The sequence below is a fragment of the Astatotilapia calliptera genome, chromosome 7 (genome assembly GCF_964374335.1).
Source record: "Astatotilapia calliptera chromosome 7, fAstCal68.1, whole genome shotgun sequence".
NCBI lineage: Eukaryota > Metazoa > Chordata > Actinopteri > Cichliformes > Cichlidae > Astatotilapia > Astatotilapia calliptera.
The window spans coordinates 38721737-38739860 of NC_137428.1; the positions used below are offsets into that span (position 1 = coordinate 38721737).

General features: G+C 42.9%; 1 protein-coding gene across 2 annotated transcripts in view; it reads right to left on the bottom strand.

Annotated features, from left to right (window-relative positions):
- Positions 1 to 18124, bottom strand: part of LOC113026100 (uncharacterized) — a 44435-nt gene that overhangs the window by 16116 nt on the left and 10195 nt on the right. The window lies entirely within an intron of this gene.

Here is an 18124-nt window from a genome sequence, read left to right on the forward strand (position 1 = left end):
CACACGGTCTATCTCCACGGACTGTGACAGTCAGTCAGCTTCAGGTAACTGGAAGCTTTAATTAACATAGTTCACAGCGTGTTACTTTACAGCAGCTATGTCCACATTTCAGACAGTGATGTTTCTTGTCTCACTTTTGGTACTGATGATAAATTCTTCCATTCTCAGCAACAATTACCTACAGACAGAGGTCTTCATAGCCCTAAAATGACATTTAATCCAACATTTTCAGAGGCAGTGAATCACCCCTATCAGTATTTACCTGAAATGACTCTGATGCCCATGGTTATGACATATTATCCGTCCATGTAGATTAGGTTTTACTGGGCTCTTTTTGTTTCTGTCGTTCTTTTAAACCTGGAGAGTTTTCTGTCTCGTCTCCAGGCTGTCGGAGTGAATGAGGCCCAGAGAGGCTCTATCAATTAGCAGCTTGTGTTCAGCACTCTGCAGCAATCCTGCTATGACAGGAGTGATCAATCTAGAGTCCACACATACCGTCCCGCACAACAGAAACAGCCAGCAGTCAGTGAAAAGCAGACATTGCTGGTGGGGACTTTAGATTTTCTGGTTTTGTACTTAAAGTGCTTGCACAAAAAAGTTCTGGAAAAACTCTGACTCGTCTAACCAAGGGACCTGTTTTCTTTTTTTTTCTTTTTTTTTTTAAAGGAAACATACCGAGCCACCAGTGATTGGGCTACAGCACCTTACTGGTCGAACTGCTAACTGTTTTAGAGCTGCTGTGTATTTCTGTGAGTACCTTTATCAAACAAAGGTTGTTGCTCTAAAAGAAAAACAACAATAAAAAAAATAGCTTCCCTTATTTTTTATCTGATAAAAACAATTGTGACAAAGCTCAAAACAGACAGAGGAACAAAACAGCAACACATCTACTCAGACTGCCAGAGTTGTATTAACTCTGAAAATCCAGTGAAAGGTTGAGCTTATTTTCTCCAAAGCTCAGGTGGAACGTGACAGAGTGAACATGCAGATTGAAAGCTGTGTTCACAGACACAGCATCTTACTCCATGTTTGCGCTTCCCCTACCCTCCTGTATCACTTAGTCTCATTATCGTATTTTTTGCGATTTAGAATCTTGTATCCGCAGGGAGAGGTTTTTGTACTGGATGTGACTGTGACCTCATTTTCAGAGGCTACTCTAACGTTTAATGGTCATGAAATATAGCAAGCCTTTCTCCCCTACCAAAAGTTAAACAGATGAGAGCTTTTTGAAAACTGCAGAGAAAATGCTGTGCAACAAGGAGGATTTTGAACTGAGGTGCTTAAGAACTGAAGTGCCATGGTTTTCAAGATCTGGAGAGGTCATGGTGTGTGTTTTTTGTCTTCACCTCTCCCACCAGGGCCGAACTGGACCTTGATTCCCCACCACTGAACCCGCCCTGAACACACACCTGTGGCTCATTCACACTGATCCTGGCAGACTACTTAAGATGGCAAGAGAGGCTGCTTCCTCGCTGGATTGTCACACTACCTAGCGCCTTCTAGATTCCCTGCTGTCTGGATTTCTGTGGATGTGTGTGAGTGAGCGTGAGCATTTTGGAGTGGACATTCTAAGTGAGTTGTGGATTAAGTTGAAGAGGAGCATGTGTACCCCCGCCTTGGACCTTCCCTTCGGACCCCAATCTAGCGGCCCATGTCACCCCCTACTTGGGGCCCGCATAATGACATGAACAAATATTTTTAAAAATTATTCAAAAAATTATTTAATATGAAGGCAATAGCAGAGTGTTACAGGTATCGCCCTAAAGAATGTAGCCTCATGGGCAGTGTAGTCCGTGCTGCAGGGAGAATGAACTGCCATACCCGTTATGTGTCTGTGAGCGAGGGAGGGAGAAAAAGAATCGAAAAGTATGAGTTGTCACCGAGCAGAAATGGGAGACGGAAGCAGGTAAATATATTAATAACCACTGCAGCCAAAAAGAGTGCCTGATGAGCCCAGTTGTAAGTAAGCTATTAAGACTCGACTGTACACTGTGTTTGTGTTTAACAAAGTAAAACTAGTTTTCGGCTACGAGCCTGACACGGAGTCCAACGTATTAGCCAGAGGTCCCTTTACTACGGTTCGGAGCCACGGACGTGTTTTATATATGTGCGGAATAGTTTTCTATACGAGATCGCTGCAAAAAGTGCAGCCTTACCTAATGTCCACCTACTGTTACTCATTTTATATTAAGATTCAAAAATCTATTTACAACATTCATGTAGTTGTAAAAAGCATGATAATATTAAGTAGCCCAAAGTATTCAGAATATTACACTCATTGAGTAACGTAACAGAATACGTTACAAAATACATTTTGGGTCATGTAGTCTGTAATCTGTAGTGGAATACATTTTAAAAGTAACCTTCCAAACACTGCTTAAGGATATAAAGAAGTACATTTAATGAGTGACTTTTTTTAACAGTGAAAGGAGATGCATATATGATACTATAAACACAATTTTACCAGTAGAGGAAGTATTCGTTAATGGTATGAAAAATATGCTGGAAATTTCCATTTTATCATTGATGGAAGTCTGTGAACTTTCATTAAAAAAAATCTTTTAAAAAAGGATAATGTACTGGCAGAAAAATACCATTACAGTGTGTTTTTTTTTAAATCCAAAGGAGAGTATAACCAAGGTCTTAGGGTTATTGGAACTTCAGCCTCACATTATTCTGCTCTGGCGTATTGCTGTTACTCTAGCCTACGGGGATGTACATGGAAGAGGACAAACATACACCACAAAACACAAGTTACAAAAACCATTTTGATTATAGCAGTCCGGACTCAAATGTGCTTTCAAAGGTGCTATTCCATTTTCCTCGGAGAAAAAGATCTTATAATGAAGCAACAGTTGTCTTTTAAAAACTCACCCCAGATCTAGCAAAACAGGTCTTTGTTATTAACAAAAAAACAAACATCACAGCAGCCAGTCCTGAATTTTAGTAGGTGTCCTGTACACATGAGAAGAAAGTCTTTTGTTTCATAGTAGCAAAAATGGAGACATAAAAATACTGCATTTAATTTGGAGCACGACAAAGGCTTTAACTGACAGTTCAGGACACCTTGACTTTTCCACACAGCGTGAATAAAGAAGAGACTTTGAAAGCCTTCATTTCTATTACTCTCGTCTTTGTCATTTTTTAAAAATCACACTTCTCCTGTTTGTTAAAGAGCACATAAATGAGACCCTCAACCGATGAGACGTTTTGAGAGTCCTGATGAAAACATCAGAAAATTACCTGCAAAACTCATTTCAAGGCCACTTGTGCCATGATTACAGAGCGTGGACTGAAGAGACAGGGGAAAAAGGTGAGGGCTGAAGCTCTAAAGCAAAATGGATTGATACAGTGTGATGAGTGAGGAATTAAGAGCAGCTGTTTAACAAAGTGTTGCTTTCGTCTCGCTCTGCGGGTCTTTCAGATAGCAGATGTGATGTTCAAAGGAAAGCCAAAGGTGAAATCAATGCAAAATTTGAGGGTTTTTTTCTTGAAGAAAGGAAGAAATTGGTTGGGGGAAAAAAGATTTTTTTTAAAGAAAATTTTTAAGATAAACTTTAGAGTTTAGAGTTTATAAATCTTAATCTCTTGGGGCTGATTACAAATCAACTTACAGGTATAAGTTGTAAGGGAAGTAGAGATGCATGGGAACACAGCTGAACAGAATCATAACTAATGAGACAGGGGACACAAAACTGAACACCACATCCACGAGAGAGGACACTATCAAAATTAAACAGGAAGACACACACACAGAAACTCAGACTAGGACATGTGAACCTGAGACGAGGACTGGGACAGACTGAGGAGACAATGGGACTGTGAGGAATGGACCCGACACACGGCTTTATTCAACCCTCAGCAGCCTTTTCTGTTGTTTTGGTACGCAGTACACAGGGAACAGGCATTCCTTAGCTGCTGGCAAAAACCTCCTTCTCCTCCGACTCTCTCGTTACTAAATGCGCGGAGAAGGAAAAAAGGATCATTAGCCTGAGCACATGCACCTCCCTTCCGGCACACCTCTGAGCCTCCCTGAGAGCTCACTGTGCCACCCTTCCCCTGCAGCAGGCCAGAGACCACACTGGGGACAAAGCACAGAGAGAAGAACAAGGGAACAGGAAGGGGGGATACAGGGACAAGACTACAAATGTCTTTACAGAGACAGAACACAAGCTGTGTCTCAATTCAGGGGCTGCATCCTTCAGAGGACCTGGTCTACGTGGGCCGGGTCCTCAGAAGGCCGGAAGGGCGAGGCTGTGAAATGGGACGGTCTAGCCTTTAAATTTGCATCACCGCTGGCTCAGCTGAGTTTAATAAAGTCAGACGTCCGCTCTATATATCTAAAATATAACATGACATTGGAGTAAATTCTCTGTCATCTCACACTTCTGTTTAATCGGTTTTCTGTTTGACGTTTATTTAGCGGTGTGAAAACTATAACTTTAATCTCAGACAAACCGATTTACTAAGGAACAAATAAAACACTGAAAAAAGCCCAACAATAACATTTTTAAGTTATCTAAGAGACTTATATATCATGTTTAACTTAAGTAGCGATGTGCCAGGAGTCCGCTGTTCTTGCTGGCTCTAGTGAGCCTTGACCTCCTGGCCAGCTATTGAGCTGGTGGGTAACAAAAGTCTACAAAAACGTCGGAGCACTTTTGCAAATACACTTGTGGTCAAAAGTTTACATACACTTGTAAAGAACATAATATAATGGCTCTACTGAGTGTCCCGTTATTTCTAAAACTCTTTATGACTCTATTATGGGTTAACAGAAAAAAGTGATCACATCTGCTGGGTCAAAAATATACATACAGCAGTGCTAATATTTGGTTACATGTCCCTCAGCCATTTTCACTTCAATTAGGCGCTTTTGGTAGCCATACACAAGTTTCTAGCAAACTTCTGGTTGAATCTTTCACCACTCCTCTTCACAGAATTGGTGCAGTTCAGTTAAATTTGATGGCTTTCTGACATGGACTTGTTTCTTCAGCATTGTCCACATGTTTTCAATGGGGTTTAAGTCAGGACTTTGGGAAGGCCTTTCTAAAACCCTTATTCTAGCCTGATTTAGCCATTCCTTTACCGCTTTTGATGTGTGTTTGGGGTCATTGTCCTGTTGGAACACCGTACTGTGCCCAAGACCCAACCTTCATGCAGAGGATTTTAGGTTATGTTGAAGAATTTGAAGGTAATCCTCTTTCTTCTTTATCCCATTTACTCTCTGTAAAGCACCAGTTCCATTGGCAGCAAAACAGCCCCACAGCATAATACTCCCACCACCATGCTTGATTGCAGGCATGGAGTTCTTGGGGTTAAAGGCCTCACCTTTTCTCCTCCAAACATATTGCTGGGCATTGTGGCCAAAAAGCTCGATTTTTGTTTCGTCTGACCACAGAATTTCCTCCAGAAGATCTTATCTTTTTCCATGTGATCAGTATGTGTGTATGTATGTGTATATGTATATATATATATATATATATATATATATATACACACATACATACACACACACACACACACACACACACACATACACATATATATAGCCTTTGTCTTAGCATGTGTTTGCCATCTCTTTGTTTCTACCTGTCATTTCTACCTGGATTTCTCGCGTTCCACTTCCTGCCAGTCCATGAGAAAAACACAGGTAAAGGACCAGTAAAGCCACAGTTAAAGAGTATATTTTGTGTCCTGCCTTCACTACATATCAAGACAGCAGTGGATGATGTCGTGATCTGATTCTCCAAAGACTGTCTTGTGTGAAAGTAGCTTTTTCTGCACAAATGGGAAAAGTGTTAACATCAGATTTTGCCATAAATATTGAGCACAATAAACATTTTGAGCAGGAAGAAGAAAAATGCATCAGTGCTTGTCAGAATGCTATACTGAAAAATGGAAAATACTTTCTGTGATTTTTCTAATTGGTAACATCACTACATGTCTTGCCTTGTGGGCTGAAGCCTTAAGTCATTATGTTGCAAAGTTGTTGCCTTGAGCTCTGGATAGGCATAATTTATTGCTTCCATGTGTCTTATTGACACAGTAATGGACAGATTATCAATCATGAAATCAATCATAAGGTGCAGCATAAATCTGAACCTTCCGATGGATGTATAAGTCAAGATGACTGACGGCCAAGGCTGAGACCTTCTCTGCACTGCACTCAGTGAATCTTTTCCTGAAGCTCATTTGAACAGCCTACATGTTTCACTCTTATTTTTCTCTCTGCCTTTGCATCAGACTTTTTCTTTAGATCATATTACGCAAATAGTTTTAAACATTACAAATATGTTTATTAAAAAAACTATCCTGCTCTGCAGTATTTGGTAGTACTTTAAATAAATGTGGACACGAGACACTAAGAGTCCAAACAGCAGGAGGAAATACACCTGTGAGGATTTTAAAATGGATGATCTGTAGCACAGAGCGAGTGGGGGAGGGACAGAGAGGGAAAGGACAGATGAGTGGCCAGAGTGATTGATTAAAGGAGGAGAGCAAAGGGGGGAGACGAAGACGGATGAAGGGGGAATCAGACAGTGAAGATGAGAGGAAACAAGGGTGCATGGCTCAGGGAAGGAAAGAAAGGTGAAAGACTGAATAAAAAAAAAACTCTTTCTGTTCAATTTGAACTAAATAAAGTACAAAATAAGCCAGAAGTATGGACATTGTCACAGGCTGGGTCTCTGACCCAGCGCTCTGAGTTCATGTTTGTATTTGTCTCATTTTGTTATGTGATTTAGTTTGTGTTATTTCCTATCTGCCTTTAGTTTAGGCAGTTATTGTTCCTGGGTTTTCTATGTTTTGGGGTTTTGTATTTATTCATCACGTATTAGGTCTGTTAAGTTGTGTTGTCATGTTTAGTTTTAGTATTTCCTGTTTTATTTTGACAATGTCATGTGTTCTTTGTTCATTGTATTTAGCTTTCCTCTCCTGGTCCTGTCATTAGGTTTATGTCTGTCAGCTGTTCCCTCATGTGTCCCCACTTCCCCTGATCACCTCATGTCTGTATTTAAGCCTTTTGTTTTCTTCATGCCATTGTCGGTTCGTCTGTTTACCTCAGCCATAGTTCTAGTTTTCGTCTGTTAATTCCACGTTAGTCTTAGTCTGTTTATCTCACCAGAGTTACAGTTATAGTCTTAGTCTTTGCCTGTTATTTTCCACCTCAGTTATAGTTATAGTTTTTGGTCTTAGTACCTTTAGTGTTTTGTTTCTTAGTGTTTTGCCAGTTTAGTGTTTTGTTTCTTAGTGTTTTGCCAGTTTGTTTTGGTTTCCTGGTTTAACCCTGCCGTCATTTAAATAAAGCCTCACCTTTCTGTTAAACCTTAGTACTCCTCATCGTCATCTGCTTTTGGGTCCTGTTTCCACACACACCGGCGCACCCCGCCGTGACAGAACGAACCGACCAGTATGGACCCAGCGGATGCAGCTCTCGTCGAGTGTCTGGAGGAGACGGCTCGTATCCAAGCGATCCTCGACCGCATCTTTACAGCGCCCGATTTGAAGAGCAAGCTGGTGATGGTTAACGTTGCTGAAGCTATTATGGAGAGGGATCCCCGCCTTCTCCAGCTCCCGGACTCACCTGCCATAGTTGCTGCCTTTACCAGGATAAAGGAGATGCTGCAGGCCCAGGAACTGTCGAGTCAGGAAATGGCTTCCAGCACCCACCAGTCACAACAACCCCACAATCAGTCATCTCCATTGCTGCCTCCGGAACCTGAGTGTGTTCGTGTCGGTTCGCTGAGATTCGCCACAGCGTCACCACCTCTCAGCTCACCAGTTTCCACGCCCTCATCACAGTCTCGCCATACTCCTGCCACGGTCCAGCGCGAGGAAGCGCTGGACACCGTTGATTTAGATCACGACGAGCGTCAGTCGATATACTGCGCTCTATTGGAGGAGGAGCTCCGGTGGAAGCCATGGCTCATTCCGGAGCACGAGCCCTCTTTCCGGGGTTCTCGACTGGCTCTCGGGGGACCTCGGAGTTACCAGGGACTTCCGCCTATTGCACCGCCGTCTTCCACTTTCAAGAAAAAGCGGCGTGCGCGCCATCGACGCTCCACACCACGAACACAAGTGAGTGACTATATCTTGGCTCCTCATGTTTTTTCTCCGGAGATTATTGGAACGGACACTGCCTTTCCGGGTCATGAGCCCGGCTATGATGAGACTGTTTTCACTGGAAATGCTAGCCATCAGGCTCAGCTAAGTTGCTGTGGGACTGCTATCCAGGCCGGTTTGGAGCCGGAGACGGAGGTGCAGCTTGTGCAGCCTATTTCAGTGTCAGCCGGAGGGCCCGGGGAGCCCGTCCGGCCTCACGTCTCGTTTGCTGGAGGTTCGGGAGAACCCAGCCAGCTTCATGCTTCGTCTGCTGGAGGTTCAGGAGAACCCAGCCAGCTTCATGCTTCGTCTGCTGGAGGTTCAGGAGAACCCAGCCAGCTTCATGTTTCGTCTGCTGGAGATTCAGGAGAACCCAGCCAGCTTCAAGCTTTGTCTGCTGGAGGGCCCGAGGAGCCCGTTCAGCCTCAAGCCACGTCAGCTGGAGGGCCCGAGGAGCCCGTTCAGCCTCAAGCCACGTCAGCTGGAGGGCCCGAGGAGCCCGTCCAGCCTCAAGCCACGTCAGCTGGAGGGCCCGAGGAGCCCGTCCAGCCTCAAGCCACGTCAGCTGGGGGGCCCGAGGAGCCCGTCCAGCCTCAAGCCACGTCAGCTGGAGGGCCCGAGTCGCCCGTCCAGCCACCTTCAGATTCTGCTTCTGTTTCGCCTGGTCCAGCTTCAGCCTGTGCTTCGCCTGGTCCAGCTCCAGCCTGTGCTTCGCCTGGTCCAGCTCCAGCCTGTGCTTCGCCTGGTCCAGCTCCAGCCTGTGCTTCGCCTGCTGCAGCTCCAGCCTGTGCTTCGTCTGCTGCAGCTCCAGCCTGTGCTTCGTCTGCTGCAGCCTCCGTGTCTTCATCTTCGCCTGGTCCGGCTGCGTCAGAGTCTTCATCTTCGCCTGGTCCGGCTGCGTCAGAGTCTTCATCTTCGCCTGGTCCGGCTTCTGCTTCACCTGGACCAGCTTCAGCCTCAGCTTCTGCTTCGCCTGGACCAGCTCCAGTCTGTGCTTCGCCTGGTCCAGCTTCAGCCTCAGCTTCTGCTTCGCCTGGACCAGCTTCAGCCTCAGCTTCTGCTTCGCCTGGACCAGCTCCAGTCTGTGCTTCGCCTGGTCCAGCTTCAGCCTCAGCTTCTGCTTCGCCTGGACCAGCTTCAGCCTCAGCTTCTGCTTCGCCTGGTCCGGCCTCTGCTTTTGCCTCGCCTGTTCCGGCCTCTGCTTCTGCTTCGCCTGGTCCGGCTTCAGCCTCAGCTGCTGCCTCGCCTGGTCCGGCCTCTGCTGCTGCCTCGCCTGGTCCAGCCTCTGCTTCTGCTTCGCCTGGTCCGGTTTCAGCCTCGGCTTCTGCTTCGCCTGGTCCGGCTTTAGCCTTTGTTTCTGCCTCGCCTGGTCCGGCCTCGGCCTCTGCTTCTGTGTCGGCCTCACCTGGTCCTGTGGCTGTGTTGCTGCTGCCCAAGCCACGTTTTGCCCCTCGGAATCGCCGGCCGCTTTCTGGGCCGTCAGCTGGACTTCGTTGCCATCAGGGTCGGCCGCCTGAACTGATGAACTATGACCTGCTGTGCTCTCGACCTCCGGGTCGGCCCCCTGAACCTTCGAACTATGTCCTGCTATGCTGTCGGCCTCCGGGTCGGCCCCTTGAGCTCATGGATTTTGGACTGCTGGACCGTTGGCCTCCTGGTCGGCCTCCTGAACTTTTGAACTTTCTTTTATTTTGCTGTCGACCTCCGGGGCGGCCACCTGAACCGCTTCGCCATTCGGACTTTTTGTGCCTTTGTTGTGTTTGCTCTGGGTGTTTTCGCTTCTTTGTTTTTTGTGGTTTTGTTTCCGGCCCTCCGTCCTGGTCCCCCTCCGCCCGCCCTGGGTGGGTTGTTGTGGTTTAGTTTTCTGGTTGTTTTTGGGCGTCTGGAATCCGCCCTTGAGGGGGGGGGGCTCTGTCACAGGCTGGGTCTCTGACCCAGCGCTCTGAGTTCATGTTTGTATTTGTCTCATTTTGTTATGTGATTTAGTTTGTGTTATTTCCTATCTGCCTTTAGTTTAGGCAGTTATTGTTCCTGGGTTTTCTATGTTTTGGGGTTTTGTATTTATTCATCACGTATTAGGTCTGTTAAGTTGTGTTGTCATGTTTAGTTTTAGTATTTCCTGTTTTATTTTGACAATGTCATGTGTTCTTTGTTCATTGTATTTAGCTTTCCTCTCCTGGTCCTGTCATTAGGTTTATGTCTGTCAGCTGTTCCCTCATGTGTCCCCACTTCCCCTGATCACCTCATGTCTGTATTTAAGCCTTTTGTTTTCTTCATGCCATTGTCGGTTCGTCTGTTTACCTCAGCCATAGTTCTAGTTTTCGTCTGTTAATTCCACGTTAGTCTTAGTCTGTTTATCTCACCAGAGTTACAGTTATAGTCTTAGTCTTTGCCTGTTATTTTCCACCTCAGTTATAGTTATAGTTTTTGGTCTTAATACCTTTAGTGTTTTGTTTCTTAGTGTTTTGCCAGTTTAGTGTTTTGTTTCTTAGTGTTTTGCCAGTTTGTTTTGGTTTCCTGGTTTAACCCTACCGTCATTTAAATAAAGCCTCACCTTTCTGTTAAACCTTAGTACTCCTCATCGTCATCTGCTTTTGGGTCCTGTTTCCACACACACCGGCGCACCCCGCCGTGACAGACATAAAAAAAGAATAATGACATGCAAATACAAATGTAAATAATTTAACACATGGTGAAGTTCTGATTTATGGATAGAGTAAGAGCTGTCCCATGTTGTAGTGGAAACTGTGTGTGTGTGTGTGTGTGTGTGTGTGTGTGTGTGTGTGTGTGTGTGTGTGTGTGTTGGGGCTAGCTGTACTTTTAATTTTGTTGAAAGGCACTTTTAAAGGACGTTCTTGGGGATGGGGACAAAAAAATGGCAAGTAATATTTATTACAATCTGAAATGAATTTAAATGCATATTCTCCTTTATGAATTCCTTGGGTTTCATAATTGTTTGAAAAAAAAAATCTGAATTTAAATAGTGATCGAATGCTTTTTCAGCCTAGTGTCATGAAACAGTATATGAATACCACAGCAGTGTTACTGCTGACATTTTGACATATTATTTGTAAATTAGCGGTCAAAAATACAGAAAGTGTTTGGACGATGACAAAAATCTGCATAACCCCCCACATCTTTGCTTTGGTGTTAGGCCAAAATTCAGTACAGTTTAATTTTATTTATATAGTGCCAAATCACAATAATATTCATTTCAAGGCACTTAATATTGTAAGGTAAATACCCTGCAATAATACATGGAACACCGTAGCAATCAGACGAGCCCCTATAAGGAGGTACTTTGGCGACCGTGTGAAGGAAAAACTCTCTTTTAACAGGAAGAAACCTCCAGCAGAGGAGCGGCAGCCACCTGGTAAATTTACTAGATTTAAATCCAGATTCTAAATTCTGATTGCAATAATGTAACAAATTTGCTTGATTACATATTTTGAAGGATATAAATATGAAAAATGGTAGGTAGCATAATGAGCATGCATGTGCACACTGAATGCAGTGGTAAGGTTGCCATTCAGTGCTCAATTGAAATGATATGTGTATTGTTTTAGGATATGTATAAAATATTTTTATACACCATACAGATGGTGGCCCTCACAGTAGCTTAGTTTATGAAGATTGTTCCCTGTCCCCTCCTGGACGAGTGGACCAAACATGCATTCATGTGCTACAAGTGATATTGTATCGATGCACAATTTCAAATCAAACTGTCAATATGTGATTAAAAGTGCAGACTTTCAGCTTTAATTCAAGGGTTGTGACAAAAGTAGTATTCTAACTGTTTAGTAATCACTTTATAAACAGCATATAAGCAAACATATGAGGATTGTTTTTAATACTTGAATGACAGTGACTACCTGAAGTCTCGGAGCTATGAACATCATGGCCTGCCTAGAACCCAACCTCAACATTACTGAAGAAGTGTGGGATCATCTTGACAGAGACCATAACAAAAGGCAGAAACATCCAAAAAGGAGTTTTGAATGTCCTCCAAGAAGCCTGGAGAAATATTCCTGAAGACTGCTCAAAGAAATTACAGAAAGCTGCCTCAGAGAGTTCAGGTTGTGTTGAAGAATAAAGGTAGTCATAGCAAACTCCTATACTCCATCTTCTATCAGGGCTAAATGTCTTATGTATTCATGCGTGGGAGTTCTGCTGGAGACCTTACCTTGAGCTGCTGTCAGTAATAAGCTGAATGTTGAATGTTAGATTGTGGTTTCTAAGTGGTTATAAACTTTTACCACCACATCATTTATCACCACTGAGAACTGCCAAACTGAATCGCCCATAGTTGGATAAATTCCATTTTCTGAAACTGCTGAAATACTATTTTTCCATTTCACAAGCAAAATATGAAGAAACAAGTACTCTGAGACTCCCCTCGGAGGGTAAAAGTTATATTGTTTTTAATAAAACATGATGGTGTCCCCCTTTTTTTATTACACTATGATGCCGTCAGCCTGTTATGGCATCACTGGGACTTCGACAAAGTGTTGTACAGCTCCGTGCACTTCCAAACAATAAAATATGGTTGCTTGAAACTTCTTTTTTTCCAAAGGTCAACTTCGATCTTGCTAAATTGAAGGTCAAAGTCAAATACTTAGCTAATCATGGTAATCATGTCCCCCAAGCCCTAGCATATCATTGTGAATATTGAGGATGATCCACAAAAAATTGTGGTCAAAATCAAAATTGTGATTACATACTCTGCCTTCAGGGAGGGGGGGGGGACTTAAGAGTTTGCATCATATTATATTTATTAATTATAAACAAAACAGTTTATTATTATATATTATATTTGGAGTTGGGAAAAGATTATTTGGCTAAAGTACATACATTTAAATTTGCATTCAATTCAATATTTTTGAGCATTCATGAATTACTTTTAAAGACAGTCAGAATAGGTGTGTCATGCTGGATCTTCTTCTCAGGATTTTCAGTTTTATTAAGTTTATGGTACTTTGACTTTAGTGTGTTAGGTTATCCTTTGGATTGATTCTGCGTTCATTCTTAGGTTTACTGGTGGTAGAACTATTGCCTTATGTTGCTTGCGATTGGTTTACTTTTCATCTGCTTTTTCTGATATTAGATCGAGCCAGTAGCCAGTATGTTCCCTCTGTTAAGTTGTTCATATTCATTTCCTGCTTTAATTTGATATTTAATTCTTTCTCTAATGTTGTTTTGAGTCTCACTTCCTCCCCTGTATCATTATCTTAATCGTGTGTTTGTGTTTCCCAGCTGTGTCCACTTCCCCTGATTAGCCCCCTGTGTATTGATAGTGCTATCTCGTGTTCCTTGTCAGAGTGGCTGTTATCTCTCTCTCTGTGTTTTCCCTGTCAGTTGGATTTTATACTCTTTTTGAATTTTATATTTGAAACTGTTTTTGCGTTTGCTTCCCTTTGTCTGCTCTATGTGGTGATGGAAGCTGTGGGTTTATGTGTGTATCTTAGCTTTGTGAGTTTAATCTATCAATACCCACATAAACCAGAAGATGTGGTCTTTTGAGAGAAGTCTCACACATTAATTTTAAGAGATTAAACATTGGGATGGAGAGCAAATAAGAATATTTCAACAGGTTTCCACTGAGGCAAAGCTTCCTGAAGCTCGTGTGTGAGCCATGTATAGACAAAGTTTGAGGCTGAGGAAAGGCATTTAGTTGCAATTAATGTTACATTAAAGGACCGTTGAAAGAATTGTGTCAATGGGGGTCCTTGGCTGTTTGCGAGAGTGTTTTTATGTGCCCTGAAAGCTTCATAAAAGGCTAACAGGAAGCAAATTTTTACTGAATATTCCTAAGTTATGTTTTCTGGTGGTTTATCACTAAAGTCATCTCATTGTCAAGGCAATATGTGGAGGAAAGTTCTTTAAGTTCAGGATTTAAACAATAATATTTTACACTAATGTTTAACAGGAAAAAAATTAAGTGATTAGGTTTTATTGAAAAGGTCAAAGGTCACATCCAGACATCTTCAACTTGACTGGTTGGCAGATGTATTATGTGTAATTATGTGTAATTTAGGTGAAATCACCCTTTAAAAAAAGGGTCTGAGTATTGCTTTAATATTTCTGCTGCAGCTCCTCTGACCTTGTTAGGTTGAGCTTCACGCTCACACTGTCTGTAATTGCATTTCTAACTTTTACCAGATTAATATACACACACAACGCACAGGCACACACACACACACGCACACACACACACACACACACACACACACACACACACACACACACACACACACACACAGTCTCTGTGTGTGCCCTGGGGAGCAACACTGCCCAACCAATCCTCCCCCTGAAGCCGCTAAGCCACTTTTAATCATCTTTACATTTGTGAAGAACGGCAATTATGATGGAGAGAAGATTATTATTTTAGAGGTAGTTAACACTGGTTCACCTCCTACTGAGATGGAGCATTGGGGGGTGGGGGGAGGGGGTGAAGGGATGATGAGAGAATTGGAAAAAGGAGTGCAGGGAGGGAAAAATTCTAACAGCTTTCCCTCCTTTGTTCTCACAAAAATTCTTGCATCCACAGAAAATTAATAAAAAAGAATAATAGAAAATATGAGAAGAATCCAAAAGATTATTATTCTCATCTGCAGTCATTTATATTTCTATTCATGTCCTTCTGTGTGCAAATGTGCAAAGCCTAGTGTGTGGAAAGCAGCAACAAGACCACTGTAAAACACAAAACACTCGTTCAGTGAGAGACTGAGATTACCGAAAAGCACCACTGAACGACACAGGAAATCATTCCTGCCTGTGGCCATCTCCCTGTACAACGCATCCACTTAACACACTGTTTGCTGCTACAACTACACATGTTTCTTTTCCAAATATTTATTTATAAGTGACTTATGTATGTATGTATGTATGTATATATATGTATATATTGTACTATTCTTAGTTAGCGTATTGTCTGTCTTGTCTTAATGTTGGTTTAAAATGGAGCACTGTAACAAAAAATAATTTCCCCCAGGGATCAATAAAGTATTCTGATTCTGATTCTGATTGACTTAAACCAGAAACAGCCTGAAAACGAGGAACTGACATGGAGTTGGGTTGCAAAGTGGCTTCAGAGGAAGCATCGTGGGTGACAGTCAGATCAACCGTGAGCAGCTGCTGATCTGTGGCCCACTTGAAACACTATCTTAGCACAGCATTACAAGCGTGACACACAAACCTTCAGAGATCCAACCAAACCCTAAAGCCGTCGTGGCCAATCAAAAGCAGTCACAATGAACTCTCGAGGCAGTATTTTAGTTTTCCTTCACCTGCATATCAACCCTAACAACCCAAACACTGTCACCTCACAACAAGAAGGTTGTGGGTTTGAATCTGCTGGCCTGATTTCTGTGTGGAGTTTAGATGTGGGAAGAAACTGGAGCATCCAGGGATAACTGGTTATTCTAAACTAGCTCGTATAAACTCGCTCTGGCCTTTAAGACAACTAGATACACAGTTGTGGTAGTGGGTTGTGGTTTGTAGCTTAACTGGAAGAAGAGATGTGGGGCAGAGTGATTTAGGGTGCACCAGTGAGATGAGAGGCACACCTGGTGTTTAATCTGTCTTTTTACATAGTAGGTGCAGGGCTGAAAGAGGATTCACACACACGCCTGCACATGGTGGACTGAGTTATTGTGGACAGTTTGTTTCTTTAAGCTGGACTCTTGGTCTGCCTGAACTACGTGCCAGATCATCAAAATGAAACACATTTGAACAAATTTGAAAAACACTTGTCATTCACATCGAAGCATAGACAGAGATGCATGCAACACCACCGGATGCACTCTGAATGATCCCACAACCCTTCTGGCCTCAATGTGTTTCAGTCGGACTATCAGGACTTAGATTAAAGATTAAAAATAGGCCGAGAAGCAGTCTAGTATATGAGGGCATGCACCAGCCAATCAGAAAGCTGGATTTTTCTGCAGCGTAACCCTTGTTATACAGTGCATGTGAACGTCAAACACTCACAGCAGGTGGGCCTGTCAGCATGAACAAGATCTGCGCACACACACACACACACACACACACACAGAGTCACAGTGTTTCACATGGTCTCTCCTTCTCTGTCTGTCAGTGTCAGTCACACTAATGGGGTGCTGTCAGGGCATCTGAGCATTAGACAGACACAGAGAGAGAGCAGGAGAGAAAAAGGGGGGAAAGTGAGGAAGTGGATGAGTGTGGTGTCACGCTGGTGTTTACTTGATTGATTCCTCCCAGCAGACCATCACGCACACACATACACACCCTGTGTTTACCTGGTCCTTTGGGCTCAGTGTGTTCAAACTGTCTCAACATTTTTCTCAAGTTAAATGAAGATAAATGTGATAAGCAATAGGCTCTGCCCCTTCCTGAGTCTGTCTACACGCCTGAAATGGTCCAAAGTACTATTTGAGGCCTTCACTTTTATTGTTACATTTCAGAGTTATTTGCGAAACAAGTTATATTTTTTTTTTCATGTGTGTTGCAGGTTGGTAGATATAGCTGATGAATTTTTTTGTGTGTGGGTTGACCTACTGATGTAGTTTCAGACCTTCTGTTGGAGGAAGTTACACTTTGTGCCCATTTCTGCAGATATTTTTCCTACACACAGCCTACTGAGCGAAAGCCACTGCACTCCAGACACAACCGTAGGAATAGCTGTAGAAGTGGATTGCTTAGCAATTACTCAATGCTGTGGATAGTATCCTCGCCAAACACATTAGAAAAAGCATTATCATAGATCTATCAACTTCTCATAGTAACCACATTTTTAGTATTCATATAAATTCATAATGACAAGCATCATTCTAAATAGTGATTATTTAAGTTATTTAAGTTGGGTTTTTGGCTCCTCTCACACTTTCCTCAAGTTCTTCGATTGTCCATAGTTTTCCATGATCTCTTCCTGCCCATTCCTTCCATATCGGAGTAGCTATATCTGTCATAGTCCTCCACTAGTTTTTTTTTGTTTCCCTGGAGTCTCTAACTTCTGCTGAGTCCAAGAGAAGCTGAGGAAAGGTTTGTCCTCATTTAAGGACTGCCTTCTCATGCTTCCAGTATTGAATCTGTTGGCTGAATTGTGGCCCTTTTACCAGAAGCTACTACCTGTTTCCGTTGAGCTTATCCTGAAAGTGTTCTGTGAAACATTCCGTTCTTCAGCCTACCTGTCTGCTCACTCTCCACAGCTCTCAGCTCCCACAGAAAAGCAATCCAGTGACCTCTCCCTCAGGATTTCTTCCCTGACTTTTCAGGCAAACGAGAGGACTCATTTTCTGGCGCCCTCTCTGGATACACAAGTCCAAGCAGCTCCTCTGCTTGCACTAACAGCTCTCTCTTCTCTCCCAGAATCTCAAACCCTGTGGTCTGTCCAGCTCCGGAGTTACCTCAGTCATTGCTCACAGTTTGTATTCCCTCTGTGCATCTCTTATAGTGATGGGATTTCCGGCTCCTTTTAGAGAACCGGCTCTTTCGGCTCGACTCACTAAAAAGAGACGGCTCTTTCGGCTCCCAACCGGCTCTTCGGGTTGTTTTGTTGATTTAATTAATTTATTATTAGGCAAGGCAAGGCAAGCTTATTTATATAGCACAATTCAACAACAAGGTGATTCAAAGTGCTTTACAGAGACATTAAAAAACAAAAACAATAAAAAGCATGATTTAAAATTGATTTAAAAAACTGTAGATGAAATCAGAACAGTAGATAAAATCAGTAGTTAAAATATAAGTTTTGAAATTTAAGCTTAAGTGCGGATTTGGTGCTTTATTCAAATGCAGCTGAGAATAGGTGTGTCTTCAAATTGGATTTAAATAAACTGAGTGTTTCAGCTGACCTGAGGCTTTCTGGGAGTTTGTTCCAGATATATGGCGCATAAAAGCTGAATGCAGCTTCTCCGTGTCTGGTTCTGACTCTGGGAACTGATAAAAAACCGGATCCAGATGACCTGAGGGATCTGGAAGGTTCATACTGGGTCAGGAGGTCACTGATGTATTTTGGAGGAACAACCTCCTTCTAAACGTCAGT